Source organism: Squalius cephalus (assembly GCF_949319135.1).
Source record: "Squalius cephalus genome assembly, chromosome: 18".
Classification (NCBI taxonomy): Eukaryota; Metazoa; Chordata; class Actinopteri; order Cypriniformes; family Leuciscidae; genus Squalius; species Squalius cephalus.
In genome coordinates, this window is record NC_137139.1 from 35,235,068 (window position 1) to 35,253,602 (window position 18,535).

At 42.2% G+C, this 18,535-nt stretch overlaps 1 protein-coding gene across 2 annotated transcripts in view; it reads left to right on the forward strand.

The window, feature by feature from the left end:
• Window positions 1–18,535, forward strand: part of LOC307145274 (NACHT, LRR and PYD domains-containing protein 3-like) — a 165,037-nt gene that overhangs the window by 69,530 nt on the left and 76,972 nt on the right. The window contains exon 1 of one of the 2 annotated variants that reach the window (XM_079848257.1): window positions 18,213–18,328. The exons of the other annotated variant lie outside the window; for it this stretch is intronic. The gene's annotated coding sequence lies outside the window, so the exon portion shown is untranslated. Of the gene's footprint in view, window positions 1–18,212; window positions 18,329–18,535 lie in introns of those variants that run through there. 2 annotated transcript variants of the gene reach the window in all.

The window sequence follows — 18,535 nt, forward strand, 5'->3', positions numbered from 1 at the left end:
CTAACTTTGCGAGTTGTATATCGTATACTTGCTCGTCAATATGACCCTCTGGGTTTTATCATTCCATTCACGACACGTGCTAAAGTTCTTCTGCAACAATTATGGATGAAACCTAACAGAGGATGGGATAATCCAGATATCCCGGAGGGGATCAAGGCAGCTTGGAAGGCATGGGAAGGAGAGTTGCCAGATTTGGTCAAGCTCCAAGTACCTCGATGGTATGGTCCAAGAACGAACTGGGAAGATCCAGTCATTAGAGAGCTTCACATCTTCTGCGACGCATCCGAAAAGGCCTATGGTTCAGTTGCCTATTTGCGTCTGGTAAACGGATATGGTGAGATTTCTATATCTCTGGTTATGGCTCGTTCAAGGGTAGCACCGAAGAAGACCATTTCTATTCCTCGTTTGGAACTGTGTGCTGCTCTGACCGGGGCTCAGCTGGCAAATCTGTTGCAAAGGGAACTCACCTTGGATGTTGAAAAGGTGACACTTTGGTCTGATTCCACAACTGTGTTGACCTTGATCCAGTCCGAATCCTGCCGGTACAAGATCTTTGTGGCAAACCGCATTACGGAGATTCTTGAGTATACTAGACCGGATCAGTGGAGATATGTTGACACTGTAAGTAATCCAGCAGATGACATCACTCGGGGCAAGAGACTTGATCAATTGTCCGCAACTAGTTCTTGGTTTCAAGGACCTCCCTTTCTATATTTGCCCCATCAGCAATGGCCAAAATCTCCAGCCTTAAGAACAGAGGAGGTTGGGACAGAGCTGAGAAAACCTTTGTTTTGTGGACTTAATCAAGCATCAGGAAACTCTCTAAAGTATGATGCATCTCAATTCAATACCTGGTCAGAGTTGATTGCAGCAACTGTTGAGAACCTCTCTTTGGACTTAAGAGCTGAGACTAAACCTTCTCAAACACAAGCAGAATTATGTATTTTGCATCAAGCCCAGATGGAAGATTTTCCTGAGGAATATAAACTGCTTAAAGATGGTCATGGAGCTCCCTCACACAGCCGTTTAGTTGGTTTGGCACCAGAGTATGATCCCGTTACAGAGCTGATAAGAGTGGGTGGAAGACTTCGTCAGAGCGAGGATTTGGATCTTGAAGCTATTAATCCAATTGTTTTAGATCCTGAGAATCATGTTACCAAACTTTTGGTTGCTGATTATGACTCCACTCTGTGCCATCCAGGACCACAAAGAGTGTTCGCTCAGCTTCGTCGGAAATACTGGGTTCTGAGAGGGCGACAGTTGATAAAGAAGATCCAGAGATCATGTCTTGAATGTAGGAAGTGGAAAGGTGTGCCTTCAGTTCCTAGAATGGCTGATCTACCAGTTTCCAGACTTCGCCTGTATAAGCCCCCCTTTTGGTCGACAGGTATGGATTGTTTTGGGCCTTTAACCGTCAAAGTAGGTCGCCGACATGAGAAGAGGTGGGGCATTATATTCAAATGCCAGACGACACGGTGTCTTCATTTAGAACTCCTCTCTGGTATGGATACTGACAGTTTCCTCTTGGCTCTTCGAAGATTTGCAGCCCGTAGAGGTAGGCCCTATGAAATATTATCTGATCAAGGAACTATTTTCAAGGGAGGAGAAAGAGAACTCCGGGAGGCATTTTCACAGCTTGGTCCCTCTTTCCAAGAGATACTTGCCCAACAGCAAATTAAATTCTCATTCAATCCGCCATATTCTCCCCATTTTGGAGGTACTTGGGAGAGAGAGATACGGTCTGTTAAGACGGCATTACGAGTAGTTTTGGGAATACAAGTAGTCTCAGAGGAAGTTTTGTATACAGTGCTCGTTGAAATTGAGGAGTTGTTAAACTCAAAACCTCTCGGCTATGTATCTTCAGATCTTTCAGACCCTGATCCAATCACACCAAATATCCTACTGATGGGGCGGCGAGATGCATCTCTTCCTCAAGTGATGTATGCCGATTCAGAACTACTTACCCGTAGAAAGTGGAGACACAGCCAAGTTCTTGCGGATCGATTCTGGGTCAGTTTTGTTCGAGATTATCTTCCAAGTCTTCAGACTCGTCAAAAGTGGGAACTTGATGGTAATCCTATTGCTCCTTCTGCCATCGTCATGATTGTGGAACCTCAGCTTCCTCGGGGACACTGGCCTATAGGGACTGTCAGTAAGATTTTGCCAAGTTCTGATGGAAGAGTGAGAGTTGCTGAGATTTTCAGCAAAGGGAAATATTTAATTCGTCCAGTCAGCCGTCTGATTGTTCTTCCTGAATTAACTGATTCTGATAATTCAACCACATGAACTTTCTGTAAATGCAAATATGTTAACATATTTGGGGGCGGCTGTAGAAAATCCTGCTGTGATCCGATTGGCTGACTGAGTCTTGATAAGAACACCTGTGGCCCCTTACTAATTATGTTTCAGTCTCCTCTTGTTTGAACTAAAAGCTGTTGTTCAGACATGGCTTGTGTGGAATTGTTGCGTTGTTGACCATGTAAGTTTCCTTTTTGATTTGTTGTAGTTTAAATGATTGTTTGATATGGTATATTGAATTCTAGTTTGTTTAGTAGCTCTTTAATGTTATACTCATTTGATTGTTAAAGCTGATTTCAGATGTATGATTTAAGATTCGCTATTGTGTTTGTATTTATTAATGGTTTTGTTTATGGGTTTTAGAAACCAACAATTACCATCACTGCCATCTGAGAAATGTCTACTCCTATATGTCACCACAAATAAACTGGGAAAAGTACTTGATGACTGAATGAGTTTTAATGGACCCACCATTCCAGTAGCAACAGCCAAATCAGCCTATAATTTCTGCTAAATTTCTACAGTGACCATGAATGATGGAGTATCTTAAATTAATCCCACAGACAGTAAAAGAAATGGACACAGCGACCCCATAGACTTCAACAGAGAAAAGTGAAGTCAATCAGAAGCACTTCTTCCTGATGGCTGAGCGACTGCGCAGACTCACACTGAGCTTGATGACGTAGATGTGACGTGAGCAACGCGTCTGTCTTCTAGTAGCTCTGCCGAGAGAGATCTGAATCATTCCCTTCCAAACCTCGCAGAGACGAAGAGCGTGAGTAGGAGCTGTCAATGAGCTGGAGCAACTTTATGACTCTCTATGGGCGTCTCCCTTGACTTTATCAGACTTTATGCCTCCACGTCCCCCCGATTGACTGCGAGCTTCTCCTCCTGTCTATACGGTAATTTCTCTACTGTGCGACAGAGAGTCACGTGGTTATGACGCAATCGTTAGCCTACTTTTACAAAAACTGCTTCTACGGGGCCATAACGTAAGATACAAGGCAATGGAGCCTTTTAAACATTGTCGTGTTTCTTTAGAAATAAACAGTGGACAAATACAGTCTTTAAACGCCTCAGATGTAAAGTTATTCGCTGTCAAAGTGACGTCAAATGAATGGGAGTCAATGTAATGCTAACAGCAGGTGATGGCTTGTTAGCCAATGGAGGAGGCTGGATCCCCCCCCCCCCTTGATTAATCCATGCGATTAAGCCCATGTGATTGTCGAGGACTGAATCCAGCGCTATGATTGGTCGAACTCTTCTTCTTTTGCTGTTGCTTGATGTGAGTTCTGCGATTGCACAGTCACCAGGTTTTTGCGTAGTTTAGAGTGACAAATCGAACCAGTATACCCAAAATGTGTACAGGTTGGCAGGTCTGCCTACAGGCTTTTTTCAATTTATTTTTTACAAATTAATTTATTTTTTGAACTTTATTAAACTTTAAAATAAAATATTTAAATCAAATTTAATAAAGCCATAAGCCCCAAGAAACTGGTTTACAGTGAATGTATAACAGCTATGTGGTGTTCACTGTAAAAAAAATAATAATATGATCAATAAGTTAACATGTTTGAAAAGTGATACAGTATATCCAAAAACCTAAGAAAAGGAAGAAGAAGAAAGGCATCTGTGCTTTCTTACGGAGAATAGGGAAGGCTGTAAACAAGGCTCTACAGTGCGAGTATTTCACTTGCATTTGCGCCTAAAATAGATATGTGCGAAACTTGAAAAATAATTTACGAGCACAGTGCGCGAGTGACAGGCTGTTCTCAATACACAGAACAACAGCGCGATGAAGCGAAGCACACCATTGATTTCACATGGAAAGCAAGCAAGAGGACGTGATGGGGTCGCAATTGCGCGATGTGAACATAGCATGATGACGTGCCTAACGTAATGCAAATGATGAGCGACGATTCGCAACCAAGTGTGTCGCACAAGCCCTGAAAAGTGAAGCCAAAGCGTCTCGATCGCCCCCCGGTGGCTGGTCCTAGTATAGGTCATAAGCCCCGCCTCCCCGTGTTATTCAACGGGACTTGAGACCAACTAAACAAATTAATTACACCTCAAATTTTTTTTTTCCGAAGGTGGTTTCTGTCATTTACTGTAGTTTGTATCACGCTGATGTAAATTCAAGTGCTTGTTTTTAAAGTAAGTTTGCTTTTAGTTAGTTATTTAATAGTGGTGTGACATCATGATTGACAGCTTCTCTGAGCGAAGTAGTCACTGAACAACAACAACAAAAACAACCTTCAGTTATAAAGCACATTTAACACAATACAAATTGATCCAAAGTGCTGTACATAGTGCATAGCAGGACTACACTATAAAAAAACAACAATTACAAGTTTCCAAAAGCTAAAGATAAAAATGTGTTTTCAGAGTAGATTTAAAAATGTCCAGTGAAGGAGCAGACCTCACAGGATAAGGGAGAGCATTGCAAAGCTTGGGCCGGGCCACAGAAAAGGCCCGATCACCCTTTAATTTGTAGCGACATCGTGACACATTTAAAAGCAAGTGATTTGAAGATCTAAGTGCCCTAGCAAGACAGTATGGCACAATAAGATCACAAATATTATACAGACAACGCCTTATAAACAAACATAAGGATCTTAAAATCAACTCTAAACTTAATGGGAAGCCAGTGAAGGGATGCCAAAACAGGAGAAATATGATCCCTCTTTCTAGACCCAGTCAAAAGTCTTGCAGCTGCATTTTGAACAATTTGTAAGCGAGATAGTGAAGATTGAGGAAGACCACAATAAAGAGAGTTGCAATAGTCTAAACGTGATGTTACAAATGCATGAATTGCAACTTCTAAATCTTTGCTTGAAAGAAGGTTCTTCAACTTTGCAATAGATCTTAAATGGAAAAAGCTTCCTCTAATAACAGCACTAATTTGTTTATCAAAAAATAGTGAAGAGTCAAAGATCACTCCAAGGTTTTTGATTTGTTTGCATACATTTGTTGAGAGAGGACCTAACTGGGCTTTCAGAGCAGGAGAGGAATCTGCCGGACAACCCAGAATTAAAACCTCTGTTTTATCCTCATTTAGCTGCAGAAAATGATTTGTCATCCACCTCTTGATATCATCTACACATTCCAATAACACATCAGATGATGCAAATGATGCACATCAATTGATTACTGAAGCACCAACAGACTTTTTTTCGGGATCTTCAGAGGACTGAGGAGATTGGAGCTTTATATTTAATATCTAAATTTCTATAATTAATTATTTCACACCGAGAGTGAGGACGGGGCCTTGATTTCGCGGCTTTACTTCCTGCTCACGACTGCGCAGGTCTGGTCCCGAGATCGCCACTGCGCAGACTCAAGCCCCAAGATGTTAGCGCCACATCGGGACACTGGCGGCTTCACTTTCATTAGCTGTGCGTCTGCTGTCTGTTAGCCATTTTCGTTTATCCGGGAGTGACGCACTTCTAAGATGGCGACGGTCGGCTACGCCCACTTTAGGCTTCAAAAACGGACTTCAGAAACCGTCACGGACACTACGTCCATATTTTTTTACAGTCTATGTTCGCAACCAATGAGCCAATCACTTAAATAGTGTGGGAATGAGCGGGAACTGCTGGATTTTAAGTGAGAGAGTCAAGTGAGGTAAACACTTGAAAAAAGTATTGGTACAATAGTTAAAAATGAAGAACATACGTTTTTATTTTAAGCGAAAAAGAGATGAGGAGAAAGAGGAATCAGGTGAGGATATGGAAGGTTCAACTAACGTTAATGAGGTTTCTTCACAAGATTTACCTGAAGATGAGAACAACTTTAGCGAAGCTACGGTGACCCTTCAACGTCCACTGGAGCCGGCAGAGGGAGAACATATACATTTAATGTCAATTGACCCTTCGCTAAGCCCCGCCCTCCTTAGTTACTGTTGCTACGCCTGACAAGCTTTCGCGCCTGGCACGTCTATTACAGTATGAATGCACCGGTGTCAGACATTCCCAAGGAGATAATTAGTCATTTTTGGTGAACAGGTGAAATATCTGAGAGAGCAAGACAAAAGGGACTGCAGTATGCATTCGAGGGATATATCCACGACATAATATGCAACCGATTAGAGAATAATTTCATCAAAATTGAAGCTAAAGCCTATAGGTCCCAGCGCAAGCAGCAGCCGCCTCGTACGCTGACCGTTCAAATGGGAAACACACAGATTGAGGAACAGCTATGTGCATGCACAGCAGGGTGAGTGAAATTTGAAAATAATATAATAATTATAAATCAAACAGCTTATCCATAAATCTTGTGGAATAATCACAAGACATTAGCCTGACCACTTTGCAATGATAACATTCTCCCGCTTATATTTTTAGCGCGGCAGGCTACCGCTCACACGTCGTGGATCAAACGTAGGTGTTTTTGTTAATCCTGTCATCCCGGCATTTCTCCCCTTGTGTTTTAGGTTTCGGGAAGGGAAAAAATTCCACCCCACGGTCCAAACTTATAGGATAGCGGGTATCAGATTTGCACAATCCATACGCACAACGCTTCGGCAAGTTTCCCTCGCTCGAAAGCTTGCCAGACCTCCCGCACCTAGTTACGGTTGCTAAGCCACGATTGGCCTGTGGCGGTTTTCGGGCGTGGCTTAGCGAAGTCAATTGGCTTAACATTTTCCCATGTCTGGATTTCAAGAACAACCTCATGTTCTGCAAATATTGAAGAGGGCAGAAACAGGCAAGCAACTCGTTGTTCTTGTCAGGAAATCTGAAAAAGATAGCGTAACGAAACATAACATCTTGCGGCGGCATATCCAGTGTAGAGACCTGTACCTGTTGAGACAGGAGAAAGCATCGAGCACGTGAAGTATCTAGCCGTTCTAATAGACGGAGACACTGATATATCCAACACCGGATGCGAGATTGTTTATGTGCGCTTGTTGGAGGATGGGAAGCCAGTCAGTCTCCTGGTCGGACAACAGACCCTTCAGCACTCCCATGCCATAGGTAAGTTGTTTCTCTTTATAGGCTTTATTCTTGTGTAAAGTTGAATAGAGCTGCAATAATTATAAAACTTCGTCTCCGGGGTATAAAGTAAATGAATCCTTGCCAGTACGTTTGTTAACAATCACTTCGCTACAACTTCATATCTGTGTGGGCTTTTGCCATGTAAAACTTTGCATGATGCACACCAACTCGAACACAAATTCTATGCTTTCATTTATTGCAACTTTATTTTGGCACAAGAGAGAGACAGTGAATTGTTTGTTTGTTATTTTCTTACTTTCACAGACTAGAGCTGGCAATACTGACCGTTCAAAAGAAAGACCCAAAGGTGTCTGTTGTATACGATCTTCTACATCTGATATGGAAGACTTATCACTTCAGCGGAAAATCCAAACGAGAGCTCTACGTCTCGGACAAGAGCTTGGTGTGGATATTTGTACACCAGCTAGCGTCAAGGGAACTCGCTGGATCCCCCATGTCCACAAAGCCCTCAGAGTGTTCTTGCGGCATGGACAAGAGGACCTGGCCAATGACCAAGGCCAGTACTCAGTTGTTCTGCAGCACATGGAGCGTCTGGCCGTAGCATCAACAGCGGACGCTCAAAAAAGGTCCGTTTTACTCAGTAAATTTAATACCCCTAAATTACAAAAATAGGTTAAAAACTCAAATTAACTTTTAGAATTAAGTAATTGACAGATGTCTGAGGAGAAAAATAAATAAACTTAAATTAACTAACACGTTTACTGTGTACTTGTTTACTCACTACTTAACAGATAAAGCGGGAAATGGAGAATGCACTCTTTTGTGTATTCTGCCATTTTCTCTCTGAGCCTAGCCTCACTTAGCCTCACCTTGCAAAGGAATGACCCGATCCACATCAGAGTTGAGGACGACAGTGGCCAGACTGGAAGCACTGAAGTTTAGGGCAAAGGCAGGAGGCATGCTGGAGAAGATCCAGACCATGCACGCTCAGCAGAAGCGTGATGGGAGGAGATTCCAGGTGTGTTAGGATGAGAGTTTGTTAGGATGTAAGAGAAATCGATGATAAAGACAGATTCTCAGTGTGAGAATCAATGTTTTCATTGCACAATATCCCTTTATCACAGTGCATGTGTCGTCACTTCCAATGGCGAATTGTAGCGTAAGCCGACTTCCGGTCTAGTCTGTAGCAACGGCGGCGAGCACAGCGAGGAATTGTTGTTGCGTTCCTAAATGTTCTAATAGTTCTACTAAACAGCCGTATCTCAGTTTCCATCATTTTCCAACTGATGAAAAAGCGAAGAAAATGTGGATTCATGCTATTCGGTGGGATGAAGGCAAAAGTTTTGCAGTTTTAAAAGGGAGTACATACCTATGCGGGCAACACTTCACAGAATCTGACTACTCGTCAACAGCCGATCGTAAACGCTTGAAACGTGGAGTTATACCGTCCAGGTTCGAATGGAACAACTGGGGAAGTGTTCGCCAAAAACGACCCAATGTACTAGATAAGGTAACGTTAAAGCACCAACATTGCAGTGAATCAGAGATCAGTGATGAACAGCCTGTAGTCTATTATGGACCCGTCCCACACACAGACCATGACTACTCAACACCTCCGTGTCCAGATCTTTTGGATGCTGCAGCGGAGAGAATTAGAGAGTTTGAGGCTGAAGTGCGAGCTTTGTCTGTCTCCCGCATTCAGATAAATAGATTTTGTCTCTCGGATGATGACTTCCAATTTTACACGCGCTTTCCCTTTTCATTTTCTGGGCATCAATAGAACCATCAGCATCGAACCTTGTGTATTGGTCTAAGGCACAGAGACATGGTCTAGAGACGGTTCCAGGACCAAGCCCTAACAGAAAGCTTCAGCTTATTGATGAGTTTTTCCTTGTTGTCGCGTGTCTGCCGGTCTACGAGAGAAGGTCTTGGCAGATATCTTCAGTGTGAGAACGACAACGGTCAGTCGAGTTATCATAACATGGGCAAATTTTCTGTACCGTGTTTTGGGGTCCTTGCCTATTTGGATGACCAAAGAGCAAGTCAGAGCAACCATGCCAGCAAAATTTAAGGAGTACTTCCCAGATGTCCGTGTTATTTTGGACTGTACTGAGATCAGATGTGAAAACCCCACAGCTCTTACACTACAGTCGGAGATGTTTTCACATTACAAAAACTACCCTACCTTCAAAGGCTTGGTTGGTGTTGCTCCATGTGGGGCCATAATCTTTGTTTGCAACATCCGTCGCTCGACCCTGGTCAGTCGTGCATCCACTCGAAGAGCCAACTCCACCAGTCCGTTAAGAGAAGTAGGAAGGTCTAGGGCGTAGATCTCTCTCTGGACGCGGTCAGCCAGCCCATGCAGGAACATGTCCCACTGCGCCTCCTCGTTCCACTGACACTCTGCCGCCAGGGTCCTGAAGTCGATCGAGTAATCTGACACTGACCTCTCTCCTTGTTTGAGTTCCGCGAGCATCCGAGCCGCATCTCTTCCGGCGACAGCTCTGTCAAAAACTCTCTTCATTTCGGCGGCGAGTGTCTGGAACGAGACGCAGCAAGGGTCTTGGTTCTCCCACACCGCCGTCCCCCATAGCGCTGCTTTCCCAGTCAGTAAAGTCAACACAAATGCCACCTTGGCTCTCTCGTTGCGGAAGGTTCTGGGCTGGAGAGAGAAATGCATCGAGCAACGAGTTAAAAATGCTCTACAAAAGCTAGTCTCACCAGCGTAGGATTCCGGAACTGGTAGGCGGGGCTCTGACTGGGAAACGCTCTCTGGTGGTGTGGGGGGAACGGCCGGTGTGGGTGGCGCAGTGGGAGCTCGCAGATGTTGTAGTTGCTGGGTGAGCTCGGACACCTGCGTCACCAGCGCTTGAACAGCCCGTGCAGTAGGGCTGGGCGATATATATCGTGACATTGTTAGGCGCATCTCGTCAGTAAAGCCGGTTCCTTGATTAGTAGTAAATCGCCATCTCCTGCTTTCAGATGGAGCGGCATTTACTACACAGAGCCGTAGTTCACTGACAAGCTGAGCCATATCGCATTAATTATCGCAGGCGATACGTCTTGTCAGTTAACTACGGCTCTGTGTAGAAAATACTGTTTGTCACATAATGTTTCACCACCAGATGTCGCACATGTGTTTTTCTCGGTTGCACAAGTGCACTGCTCACTGTACACTGAATATGTTGTGTACTATGTTGTATGTTTCCCCCAAAAGAGCAGTAACAGAATCCAATTCAATTTAAACAGAATTCTTTTCATACCATGTCCAGTTATGAGCTCAGAAATAAAAACACATTTTATTTTCATCCAAATGTGTGTACAGCACAGTGCATTTCAACAGATGAATCGATCATCAAGCGTACTTCATGCACACTGTACATTTACACACTGTGTTCAAACTGTGATAGTGTGAATATTCCACTCAGACTGACTGACAGACATGCCTTCAAAGAGACCCAAGAGCAGCGGCGCCAGTAAAATCAAGAAGAAAGGTACAAGTATTCTGTCCAAATGAACAATTTCTTTTTATTATTAATATTCCTTATTTCTCTCATGAGACAGATGTCGCACTGTTGGCATCGTTTATAGCTATAATCTAAATAATTATTCACTCTCCAATGCATCTTTTGGTTTCTAATGTCTTACTTTTTTATTCTTTGCAGATAAAAAAAAATGAAACCCCAGATGAAGGTGCATCAGAATCTGGCAAGTGTCTCATATCACTCTTATAGCATCATATTCAGCACTTTTTGTTCAATGTCTTGCATCAAAAATAGTCATAATCAGATTCTCAGATCTGTAGAGCATCTGTTTCCAGCATGTGTCCACTCGTTCCTTTCCATTCAGCCAGTGTCTGTGATCAGATTAAAGATAGAGACACAGACACACACACACACACACACACACACACAGGCACGTAGCCAGACCTCTTTTGTTCCCAGAATCCAATTCCCCTACTTGTCCTATGCACTATTGTGCAGGTGATGCGAATGTTCAAGACACTACATCATAAAAACGCACTTTGACATCGTTTTGTATTCTGTTTGCGTTTTTAGCATTCACTTTTAGGTTAATACATTTAAAAGAACAGAAAGAAAGCCAAGTTTATTTGAGAGAGCCTGACCTCTTCTGGTCAAAACAGGTTACTGCATCATCTATTAGTAAAATTTGTCATAAACCATGTTAAAGGGATAGTTCACCCACAAATGAAAATTAGCCGTTATAAAGCTTGGAAGAGCCAGGACATTTTTTTAATATAACTCTGATTGTGTTCGTCTGAAAGAAGAATGTCATATACACCTAGGATGACTTGAGGGAGAGTAAATCATGGGCTAATTTTAATTTGAAGTCTAACACAGCTTGTTCAATATCCCAGACAGCTTCCTTTCCATGTTTTGGGGGGGGTGTATGTAAAAACAAATATTGCATCACAATAAGTGTAATTGTGATCGTCAAAACATTTGGTAACTAAATAGAATTTTATGAAGTTTAGTGACAACATGTTACAATGTTTACATTGTACAATGACTGGTAGGATACAGTTTTTATTATTGCTTGACAAAAATGTCAAGATTTCAATTCCATTCTTGTGATTTGATTCCGATTTTGATTCAATATTGACTAATTTGGATACATGTTTAACATGTATCCAAATTAGTCAATTTATTTTAAATTTTATTTAAAAGAAATAATCTCACCTAATGCTGTAAACATAGAGGGCCCAATCTGCTGGTATTATTAAAGGTTAAAAATAACACATTAAATTAAATATAATGCAGTTTTTGTTATAATAAATTAAAATTATTTAATGACATAAGTAAAAATATAATAAATATGTAATATATATAGTAATAAATATAGTGCTCAGCAAAATCTCCTCTCTAGCTATTGTTTCTATTCAATTAACATGCTATGGTCATTAAATGGCTTTCCTGAGGTAAATGTATCGTTATGTGATATAATTGTTCTCCTGCTGTTATAGTGACCTCTTTCCGTGGTTGAAAAACACTAATTGGTCGATATTATGTATACTTTCGGTAAGTTGTACTGCATCTTTAAATAAAAAAGTAACAGATGATCGGTTCACGTGCACTTGAACTGAGGCGCTCAGCGATCTGTCACGTCACATTTACAAGCGCCAAACGTATTTTTGTCTGAATTTCGTAATAAAATTGACGGAATCTAAGAGCTGAGAATTAGTTTAATATTAAAAGTAAGTTACCTCTTTGCTCCGCAATTTTTCTGTGCGTGAGAAAATGGATGTGTGGCGTGAGAGCGTGTGAAAAGTGTCAATTTGGCAGCCCTGTGTCATGACTATGTGTTGTTTCACTCTGTCGTTGCTATGCGTCGTTACTATGCGTCGTTTCCCTCTGTCATTGCGTTCCATTCGACAGGGTCTATACGCAGTGTTCACTGCTCCCCTACTCCCTGAGCACGGTATATCAGTTGAAGTGGACTTCACTGACAATACCCGCTCATTTGAAACGCCCTTCAAACGTCATCAAAGAAAGTCAACGACGGGTCGCCCAGATTATATAACATAAATATAGGACTACATTCATATTTTTATTTTTATTATTATATTATATATTTACAATTATATTGCACTATTTTACAACTACCTAAAATAAAATCACTTTACTTCACAAACTAGCTAAGCTGGCTGCATTCACTGAGGTAAATTATAATCATCAAAAATAGTATATGTAATATTCACAACAATAACCGTTAAAAATACTGTCATTTGTATAACAATGGCGAAATGTATGAATACTTACACACATACGTAAACTCCTCCATCGTTATTTATGACCGTTCTGACTGGTGATGACGTGGCGCGCGAAATGACAGTTGGGTGATCATCGCTCTCCACTTCCTGTGAAGTGATGTATCGATGTTCCCTTATTCCTTATGCCGTGCGCAGTGCCCTTCGAACTGAACATGTTCGCTCCCTTCGGATTGGAATCTCACTTAAGATGGCGGAAAACCCTGTGAAGTCCACTTCGCAGTCCACTTACGGTCAAATGGAACGCACCTTATGTGTCGTCTTCTCTCATATTGTTTCATATTGTTGCTTTGTGTTGTTGCTATGTGTCGTTGCTATGCGCCGTGTTACTCTGTCGTTGCTTTATGTGAATATGAAGCAAGAGAGAGAAGACGACACATAGTAACGACCATGGTAATGACAGGGAAACAACACATAGTAACGACGCATAGCAACGACAGAGTGAAACAACACATAGTCATGACACATGCAGCATTGACACAGCAAGACGACACAGTCAAACGACAAGGACAGATGACAGGAGTAAGTTGAGTTGACAGACAAAAGTTGAGTCATGTGGGCAATCACATAGACAGTAAACAGACACACGTTAGTAGACAAAGTGCAATTATGTAATTATATGGGCTATAAATCCATATGAGTTTCCATTGCAGTAAAGCGCCAGCAGCTCCTCTGGATTAAATGACCCGAACGCTGTCGCTCGTATCAGATGTTACCGGCAACATACTTCAATGTTCAGCTGGTTTCTGTTGAGAGAGATTATGATAATGGTGATATCTGGATTTCCAGTAATGTCACACAAAAAATATAACACACACAAAAAGGATAGTTCACCCCAACTTGCTTAGCAGAATCTTAACAGCTCCGGTCACCATTCACTGTCATTTTATGCTGTAGATGCTTTTGTACGCTTAACTGCAGGTCAATCCTTTTAGATTGTAGAATATCTTCTGAACTAAAGGCCGGGTCTCTCATCCATTGGGCATCTCTCAGATGTCGGTTCAGGTTCAGTAAGGAAAGCTGAAATCTCTGCTTGAATAACACACTCCTCCCTCATTCATCTGTTCACAGAGATCATTTGGAGACTTTATCTGAATATCCACCTAGTAATCCCCCACAACAGCCTGGCGACTGAGTTTCTGAGTGGTGGACAGGGTTTACATTAAGACAGGAGTGTGCCTTAATCTAGTTAATCGTGCATTTCTTTTCTTTTATTCCACAGCTGATGTGTGCCGTTTTTTATTGCTTGCATTAAAATAATTTTCTCTTGCATGTTTTGTTTTTTAATCGCAGTCTTTTTCTTCTGCCATTCATGCTTATCAGCGCCATGCAATCTTAAGCTTTTCTTGGTTCAGCTGCACGCAGTCTGAAAAGGTTTTTTGGCAGTTTAATAAAATAAAAGAGCCTTTCTAAGAGCCATCGTTTAAGCTGTTGACTTTTCTACCTTGAGAAAGAACGTTAAACGAACAACTTAATCATGACATAAGACTGACATCACTCACAACGTACCAGGGTGATTCTCCAACTAGGAGCTGTCACATTCACCCTCTGTCATCGTCCTGTCTGCACTACACTTCCCAGAGTTCCCAGTCATCATCACCTGCACCTGGTCTTCATCATCATCATCATCTCTGTCATCTGTGTTTAGTTATTAGTCATTGTTCTTCATCACCGTCACCTGTCTTCACTCGTTGTCATCTGTGTATTTAAGTTCCTGTCTTTCAGTCTTCTGTGTCGGTCAATGTTAATGTTTAATGTTAGGTGTATCCTTGTTCTGAGCGCACGCTCCCTTTTTTGTTTGTATTTGTTTATATTTAGAATTAAAATCTTGGAATTCATCATCTTCGTGTTCGTCTCCTACTTCATCTACCCAGGAAGCCTGACAGATTGACCGACCACAAAAAATGAGCTGGGAGCTCGCTGGACAGATTTGTACTGCCTTTGGCTCGGGATAGCCGCGATCTGTTCCAATTCACCTGGGGGTTTGTTCCTCTTGCTGCCTCATGCTCGCTGGATGACGATATAATCAAGGCGTGTTACCGGCTTGGGGCCAAGGAAGTCGACCCGAGGGAGCTTCCAGATCTCTCCGGTCAGGACTGGAGAGAGGCACTCTCCTGTTGTCTGGAGAGCTTCCTCCCGTGGCACGCCATGTCACCGTCTGCACTTCACGCCAGTCCAGCCGAGCCTGCACTTCACGCCAGATCTGCCGAGACCAAGGCAGTAAGCGTCGTGCCCGCCGCGCCTGTGACTGACAGCGATCTTCCTCTCATCGGCCCGCCAGAGCCCTCTTCGCCGCTGGTACCGTCCAGCTCAGAGCCCTCTTCGCCGCTGGTCCCGTCCAGCACAGTGCCCTCTTCGCCGCTGGTTCCGCCCAGCACCGAGCCCTCACCGCTGGATCCGCCCAGCACCGAGCCCTCACTGCTGGATCCGCCCAGCACCGAGCCCTCACTGCTGGATCCGCCCAGCACCGAGCCCTCACCGCTGGATCCGCCCAGCACGAGACTGTTTTTAACCATCCCTCTCTGAGACCCGGGACTTTCCCCAAGTATTTTTTTGGGGGGGGCCAAAGGGCTCCGTCATGGCCACCTGAGGGGTCCTCACCACCGTGGCCACCTGAAGGGTCTTCACCGCCGTGGCCACCTGAAGGGTCTTCTCCACCATGGCCACCCGAAGGGTCCGCACCGCCTTGGCCACCCGAAGGGTCCGGACCGCCATGGCCACCCGAAGGGTCCTCACTGCCGTGGTCGCCTGAGGGGACATCACCGCCCTGGCCACCCGAAGGGTCCGCGCCGTGGCCGCCCGAGGGGTCGTCTCCGTCCTGGCCACGCCCACAGCCTGCTCCACCGTGACCACACCCACAGTCTGCTCCGCCCTGGAGGCTTCCTGCCTTGTCTCCCTTGCCTTGTCTTCCCCGTCAGCCTCCAGGGCGCCCACCCTCCCACCCCTTTGGTCTTTCTACGGCGCGAGGACGCGCCTACCGGGAGGGGGGAGTAATGTCACATTCACCCTGTCATCGTCCTGTCTGCACTACACTTCCCAGAGTTCCCAGTCATCATCACCTGCACCTGGTCTTCATCATCATCATCATCATCATCATCTGTCATCTGTGTTTAGTTATTAGTCATTGTTCTTCATCACCGTCACCTGTCTTCACTCGTTGTCATCTGTGTATTTAAGTTCCTGTCTTTCAGTCTTCTGTGTCGGTCAATGTTAATGTTTAATGTTAGGTGTATCCTTGTTCTGAGCGCACGCTCCCTTTTTGTTTGTATTTGTTTATATTTAGAATTAAAATCTTGGAATTCATCATCTTCGTGTTCGTCTCCTACTTCATCTACCCAGGAAGCCTGACAGGAGCACTTTTGGCACTGTGAGTTTATGGAAAATTCACTCTTAAAACACTCTTAAAACAATCTTCCTAGCTTCATTCATGTGTCTTCTAACACAATATAACAGTGGGCCGTTTTAGAATTCCATGGATGATTATTATTTTTAACAGTTTTTCTGAAGAGCGCTTTCAAAGATGTCATTTCCACCACTTTTCAATTTATGTATTTTATTACAATATAATATTGTAAAACTTATTATATAAGATTATGTATCAGTCAACAACATCAGTGGCTACTTAATCATGTAACAAAATAAATCTTAAAACTTCATGAACTTAATGCATTTTTATTTAAAGTTGCTAAATGCCACGAGTTGGGATTTTTGCCTACAGCATTTCATTTTTGCTCAGGTCTATGTTTATTATAAGTCACTCACACATATATTGTAAGTAATGAACTATTACTACTTGATTTAAAATACTTTTAGATCCACATCATTGGTTATTCTTTTTCTTTTTTTTTCTTAACTGTAGTGGTGGAAAGTGGTGGAAGTGACAGTTTATGGTGGAAAGATTGTTTCTGTTTATTTTTACTTAAATTGCCAGTCCAAAATATTTTTAACCATGTATTTTATTTAACATATGAGTTGAACAGTATACCTAATAGTTTTAAAAATAATGGTTACAAATGATATGCAAATTATATGAACCTTCTCAAAACATTCATATAAATATAGATAAATAAAAATAAATTTAGAGTTCTCAGTCCAAAAGCACAAATATGTCATGAGAACATGCAAATAGTACACAATTACATATATCATGTCCAAAGCTACGCCTGTAATTTCTCAGAGGTGGAAATGACATTTTAGCAGTTTTTCTACAATATTAGCGCTCCCTCATTTCAGGCTTCGCTACTTTTGAACTTATGTTGTTTACTCGTAATAAACAAATACATTATTTTCATATTTGTTGTACATAATTCAACCGAACTACAGCTGGAAATGACGCTGAATAAAAATACTCTGTATAAAAGCTTGAGTTACCTTGATTTATTTTCTTGTGCTGAAGAGCACATGTGCCTGAAGTTTCATCTTCAACTAATACATCCTTTTCACTATTATTTCCATGATTACCAAGTAAATAAAATATTTAAGGTGGATCTATTAAAGTGGATTTTGTTGAAGGAGGTGGAAATGACGGAAAACCTGAGGACAGACTTATTTCATTCCAAAAATAGTTTAAAATGATGGTATACATATGGAATTTCGATGAAATCCATCCTAAATCGATCCTTTAATATATTTTTTTAACATTCAAAGAGGGCCAGTCTGTGTTGGGGACAAGCATAAAACTGCAAGATCTGCTAATAAACAGCCTTGCAAAAGCATTTTTAAAAGAAAAAAGTGGCAAGATTTGGTGGTTACTAGGATGTTGGAGCATGAACTTCATAATGACAATTTATTTGTGCACTTGTTTGTTTTATTTACAAATAAAGGCCAAGGACACAAAAGTGCCTGTAGTTGGAGAATCACCCACCAATGCATTATCCCTCATGAACTAATATAACGTCTGATGTTTGCATACGTGCACCAGTATACCATTACCACATTCTTCTTGAATAAACATGATGTCTGATGTTTGTATACATAAATACCAACGTACCATCACGTCACATATGCAAATATAGTCTCAAATACAACAATTTCATTGGCTGCTGTGCGTGTTATGGTGCGTGTTGACACGGTCAAAATCACGCGTTTCGTTTAAAGACTTTGACCCCGATCGCCTGCCAGTGAAAGTAAGTTTTCGCCATTTTAAGCAGGACAAATGCGAAATACGACACGGAAAAAAACAGAATATCCAAGTGTTTATCAGCCATTATAAAGGGATTTAAGTGTAGTTTTATGATGTTAAAGCTGGAGGATTTGAGATCCTGTATCTTGTAAAAGTTTGATCAAGGTGAGTGTTCATGTGTGACTTTCTCATATTAATATGAATCTCTGGAGGACATTTTACGTGATTGTTTGATATGAAATCTTAAATAAAGGTTTTTAATTTTTCACTTCAATGTTTCCTTTGTGTTTCGTGATGTTTGTGATTCTCCAGAAGTTTAGCTTACAGGGTTCTCAAGTCTCACGCATTGGCCGTGAGACACACGCAATTCAA